This window comes from Anabrus simplex, chromosome 3 (assembly GCF_040414725.1).
Source record: "Anabrus simplex isolate iqAnaSimp1 chromosome 3, ASM4041472v1, whole genome shotgun sequence".
In the NCBI taxonomy this organism is placed as follows: domain Eukaryota; kingdom Metazoa; phylum Arthropoda; class Insecta; order Orthoptera; family Tettigoniidae; genus Anabrus; species Anabrus simplex.
In genome coordinates this window covers 452311141-452317876 of record NC_090267.1, presented here as the reverse complement: position 1 = coordinate 452317876, position 6736 = coordinate 452311141, and positions in this window count along the sequence as shown.

Sequence of the window (6736 nt, the reverse complement as noted above, 5' to 3'; positions counted from 1 at the left end):
GCTGAGTACTGTTCTTCCATATGGATCAACAGCTCTCATGCTAAAAAGGTGGACACGGTCCTGAATGAAACAATGCGTGTCATAAGTGGCACAGTAAAATCTACTCCTCTTTTCTGGTTGCCAGTGCTCAGCCACATAGAACCTCCTAGAATTAGAAGATTGAACAACTTGTTTAGAGAATACAACAAGATATTGACCAATCCTGATCTCCCCATCCATGAAGATGCTAACGTCAGATTCAGCCGCCTCAAATCAAGATCTCCTCCTATTCAAACAGCACAGGAACTTGTTAGAAGGGATTTCAATCCAAAAGCAGATTGGCAACAAGAGTGGAACAGCGTAGCTCCGACTCAATGGCGGGCATTGTTTAATTATAAGAATCTTCCAGCTGGCTTTGATTTACCCCGCAAGACATGGGTAGCCCTCAACAGAGTCCGTACTAACCACGGGAGATGTGGTTCAATGATGTTTAAATGGGGTATGAGATCTTCCCCAGCCTGTGACTGTGGTGCAGTTAAACAGACTATCGACCATATCGTCACTGAATGCATTGGAAGGGCATTCGCTGGATCTAGCCAGGACTTAGTGGTGGCTTCTGCTGAGGCCATACAATGACTAGAGAATTTGGATCTAAATCTTTGAACCCTTTTGCTTGCATGATTGTTTTCAATGTTATGTGTATATCTTATAATTATGTATATAATGGTTTGTGCTTACTGTTCATTTATATTTAATCTTTGTATTGTTTTGTTTACGTTACCATACGTTAATAATAATAATAATAATAATAATAATAATAATAATAATAATTGGGCTACATTTTGAATCACTCTGTATACGTATGTATGTCGCCTTCGTCGGCTACAAAGCAAGCGATTTTTGGCAAGCGTGTCCCAGGTTTGAGGGTTGATATTAAATATCATAAATATCATAAATTTTATGACCTTCATGGTTTGTTTAAGCTGTTCTTTATAAAATATCAAAGGGGAACCATGGGGTATTATGCTCGAGCAAAATTCACCACACAGTGATTGGTGAGGAAGCCTGGTGTCATTCATGCGGCAGACATTCCTCCGTCCACCTGACCCGATGGCCATATTAGGGGTTTCTACACTGCTCATGCACGCTTTCTCAAGAACTGCGAGTTCGGAGACTGGTTCTCCAATTTGCTATTTGAGATGGAATGTAGTTTCTGTGTATGTATGCATGTTTGTACTAAAACAGTATTGTTTATCAGATATATGACGAATATGCGAATGCTAAAATGATTGTTGTTGTTTGGGTCATCAGTCTATAGACTGGTTTGATGCAGCTCTCCATGACACTCTATCCTGTGCTAACCCTTTCATTTCTACATAACTACTACATCCTACATCTACACTGTATAACAAAAAAAAGTCGCACCAGGAAGGAATTGTTCGATGGCAATAAAAATCGGTTGATGTGAGGAACAGACATAGAAAAGTAAACGAACAAAAGTGCATAACCATCGAATGATTTATTGCAGAGTTAGAGCGTTACAAACTGAGGACGTCAATAAGGTGTTGGTCCACCCCTGGCCTGGATGCAAGCTGTCACTCGACGTGGCATAGACTGATAAAGGTCCCGGATGGTGTCCTGCGGAATTTCGTGACAAATGGGCTAAATCGGCGACATTCCGGGATTTTCTCAATTGCCTTCCCATGACGTCCCAAATGTGCTCTATGGGAGAGAGATCAGGCGACCGAGCTGGCCAAGGAAGGATGGGGCAAGCTTGAAGACAGTTCATAGCAACACGTGCCGTAGCGTCCGGGCATTATACTGTTGGAAAGTAAGGCCTGGATTTTGCTGAATGAACAGTAACACAACCGGCCATAGAATGTCGTCAGCATACCGCTGTACTGCCAGTGTGACAGGTTTGACTACCAGAGGGGCCCGGCTATCAAAGAAGATGGCACCCCAGACCATCACCCCCTGTTATGGGGCTGTGTGGTGTGCGATAGTCAAGGCAGGGTCCCCACACTTTCCTGGATGTCTCCAAACACGTCTGCGGTTGTCGTCAGGGCACCGTTGGAAACGGGACTTGTCACTAAAGACTAACGTCCCCAGTCAGCGCAGTTCCACGTTGCTCGAGCGCTGCACCACTGTAATCTGGCTTGACGGTGAACAGGCGTGAGTGGTAAGCGGCGTAACGGGCGGCGCGAGCACAAATTCCTGTCGCTCAGGCGTCTGTTGATGGTTATGGTGGACACATGTGTGCGGGTCACACGCTGGATCGTTGATAACGACGGCTCCGGTGCTGTGACAGCTGTTCTGACAATCGCTCTGTCTACCCGTGCTGTTGTGGCTCTCGGTCGACCACTGCCGTCCTGACGCTGATGCCTGCGTGCTGACCCACGCTTGCCAGCATCGTCTGATCGCCACATCACTTCGACCCAAATGTCCAGCGACAGCTCGATTCGACCAACCAGCTTCTTTCAATCCGATCTCACGACTTCTTTCAAACTCTGACATCTGCTCGTATTGAGCACGAATCCTTCGGCGTGGCATTCTTACAGCCGACGTGAAGATATCGCAGACGAATGCGACAGCTACTTTGAGCATACGCTTCACAATCGCGCCTTATATACACCGGATGCATGCGAAGTTCGGATGCGTGGGAGCTTCCGCTGTTCATTCATTGTACACAAAACTTTAATCATTTGCATGTTCGGTCCGAATGTCCTTGCATACGTAATTTCCTTATAATCGGACAACGCCTTCCTGGTGCGTCATTTTTTGTTATAGAGTGTACTTTAATCTGTTTGGATCATCAGTTCATAGACTGGTTTGATGCAGCTCTTCATGCCACCCTATCCTGTGCAAAACTATTACTTTATTACTACATCCTACATCTACTCTAATCTGTTTGTCATATTCATACTTTGGTCTACCCCGGCCAATTTTACCGCCTACACTTCCATCAAAAACTAACTGAACAAGACCGGGGTGTCGTAAAATGTGCCTTATTATTCTGTCTCTTCTTCTGGTCATTTTTTGACAAATAGTTCTCCTCTTACCGATTCGATGCAGTGAGGAACATATCTGCGTAATTCACGCGATCATATGGTGAGGTCTAAGATCGATAATGCTTTGCGACAGAAAGAGTGGCAAGTGTACGAAAAAATTCCATGCGTTTCCTCAGATGGGTCTACTAGAAGAGTTGATACTATTGCATACCGGTATTCTAACGCATCTAGGCAAGGAATAAAAAATTGCCCCTCTCTCCGATTCGAGGTTGGTCTTCATTCAACAAGCTGAGGAGGTGGGTAAAGAAAAGATATCTATGAACCTACTGTTAATTATTCCAAAAAAGATATAAAGTCAAATGCGTTGATGTAATAGGTCTACTGATAGGAGCACGAGGTACTGTACGTCGTTTTATGAGGAATTTCGAAAAAATATCACGTTCCAACTTCCGTACGAAATGAGATAGACACCATAGTCCTAAAGAAGAGTTATCAAATTCTGAATCACCATCTTCATCAACACCTCTAGGTAGTGTTTGGAATTTTATATCATATTATTATATTTTAATATTGTATTAAATATTACGAAATTTTGGATTACTTTCTAAATTAGTTAAAATGATAAGCTTAACGTCAACAAATACTAAATCAAAGGTGAAGTTTAGAGGAGAATTATCTGAAGCATTCACAATCAGAACAGGACTAAACAAGGTGATGTATTATCACCACTTTTATTTAATTGTACTGCGGAATACTTGATGAGAGAATGGTATAAAGAGAATAACAAAAATATAGAAATTGGATACACTAAAGATGAAATTAGCCTAAATTGCTTAGGATTTGCAGATGATCTGGCACTACTAGCTAATAACCTTAATGAAGCTCGGAATCAAATCACAAGTCTCCAAACTATTGCTGAAAAGGTAGGATTAATAATTTCACTTGAATAAAAAACCCTAAAATAATGGCAATAGATCCCATTTTAATAAGCAGTGTTCTGGTATGTAGGAATGAAATAGAAATTGAAAAACAATTTAAATACCTTGGATAAAGTATAACATACAATTTAAATGAAAACATTTCTTGGACAGAGAGAGCTAATAAATTATCCAGAGCCCAAGAAACAACCAGAAATACATACAGCAAGAAATGTTTGTCAATAAATACAAAATTGAGACATTATAAGACTGTAGTCCAACCTGATATAACTTATGGAAGTGAAACATTATTTAAACTAAGGCGAAAGAATAACATAGACAACATTTTTAAAAAATAGAAAGAAAAAGAGTAAGAACATGCATTAATGAGAAGTACCAAAAAAGAAGGAGAACGGCGTATCATCCCAAATGCAGCAGTATACCAGGAAATAGAACCTATAACGGATTTCATAAGAAAGAAGAGAATATCATTCTTTGGTCATCTGTTGAGAACGCCTCAAGACCGGTTAATATGCAGAATATTGGAGAAGTTTTGGAAACAAAACAACAACCTGTCTGAATAAAATAAATAAAAGAAGACATGAATGAATTAGATATAACACTGGAGGATTTAAAGAATAAATCAAACAAAGTAAATAAATTGAATAGTAAAATTAGATTCGTACCAAAAATTAATAAAAGAGAAACAACTAAAAGGGTATTTTCAGAAGAAGAACCACAAAGAAGATCAGATAGAATGAAGAAATACTGGAAGAACGGAAAGGAAAAACCATTAAACATCATACAAGACCAGACAGAAATTGACTACAGTGGTCCAATGCGGCCGTAAAAGCGCGATAATAATAATTAATATCGTAATTATAATTGTAATGTTTATTATTACTATTGATATTAGCATCTGAGTATACTGAGTTCTTTGGGGCTACCTCCATTGGGAGGAAGTTTTGTAAATAAATATTTGTGATTCGATCTACCCATCTCACCTTCAGCATTCTTATGTAAAACCACATATCAAAAGCTTTTATTCTTTAACTTTCTGATTTCGTTATCATCCATGTTTCACTTCCATGAAATGCCACGCTCCAGACGAAAGTCTTCAAAAATGTCTTTCTAATTCCTATATCAATGTTCGAAGTGACCAAATTTCTTTTCTTAAGAAAGGCCTTCCCTGCTTGTGCTGGTCTGCATTTTATGTCCTCCTTCTGCCATCGTTAGTTATTTTACTACCCAAGTAACAATATTCATCTACTTCCTTTAAGTCTTAATTTTCTAATATAATATTTCCTGCATCACCATTCGACTGCATTCTGTTAACTTTGTTTTGGATTTATTTATTTTCATCTTGTACTCCTTCACAAAGACTGTGTCCACGCCATTCAGCAATTTCTCCAGATCTTCTGTAGACTCAGATAAAACAACGATATCATCGGCGAATCTCAGAGTTTTGATTTCCTCTCCTTGGATTGCGATTTCTTTTCCAAAGTCTTCTTGATGTAAACATTGAAAAGGAGAGGGAGAATAACCGCAGCCTTGCCTCACTCCTTTCGGGATTGCTGCTGCTTTTTCATAGCCTTCGATTCTTATCACTGCAGACTGATTTTTGTACAGACTGTGGATGATTCTTCTTTCTAATTCCGATCACCTTCAGAATCTCAAATAGCTTGGTGCAATCAACATTATCGAATGCCTTTTCTAGATCTGCAAATGCCATGAACCTAGGCTTGTCTTTCTTAATTCGATCCTCTAAGATCGGATGTAAAGTCAGGATTGCTTCATGTGCTCCTATAGGTATATTTCTTCTGAAGCCAAAATGATCTCCCAACTCGGCTTCAGCTTGTTTTTTCATTCTTCTGTAAATAGTACGTCTTAACATTTTACAAGTATACTAAACTAATGGTGCGGTAGTTTTCACACTTGTAAGCACCCGATTTCTTAGGAATAGGTATAATAACATGGAACAGGAAATTGTTGCTGAGAAGGGTGGAAGTAGGAGGAAGGGAAAAGGTAGGAAAGGGTAATGTGGAGTAGAGGACAGGAAAATACAGGTGGATCAGGGTCAAGGGAGGGAGAAAAGGGAGGAGAAAGTAGCTTCCGCAGGTGTCAGGAAAGATAGGGCTGACCAGGATGGGAGGGGATCATATGAGGTGGGTATGGTTGAAGCTCTGGTCATGGGGGATTCCATTGTTAGCATGTGGGGAAAGAGTGTGGAGGAAAGGGAACCAGGGTAGAGTGTTATCCAGCAATTAGGTTGACGCAGATGTTGAGGAAAATAGAAGAGAAGGAGGAGGGAAAGGAGAAGGTGGTAGTGTTTCACGTTGGTACCAACAACGTAAGGCAAGCAGGTATAAGTACCAACGAAGTCACATCAATTTTCATATTAGAGATATAAAAGGTTTCCTTGTGGTTCAGTTTGTTTGATATATATTTTCCAACACACTATACTGGGTTCAAATCTCAGAGATTTCTCATGACTTTGTTTTTCAGAGATCAGTAGCTTCCCAGTTCAACTTATTCAAATAAAACTCTATAATATCCATCTCTTATTGTCTTGGGGGTGTGTGAGAGACGGTAATAGCTGGTAGCTTCCAGTTTTGCCAAGTCCTTTGAAGAGATGTTCCAACAAAAAACCGAATGCCCCTACATTTTACCTGAAGTCCCTACAGATTTTTTTAAACATGTTACAGCCTCATTGCACCACGTTTATTTAGGTTTCCAACCATGTTTACGTATCCTTGCCCACATGTTCTTCATTCTCTTAATTTGAGCGTTTCTTCTGACCTCTGATCAGGGAAGTCGTTTCGCTTGTTTGAT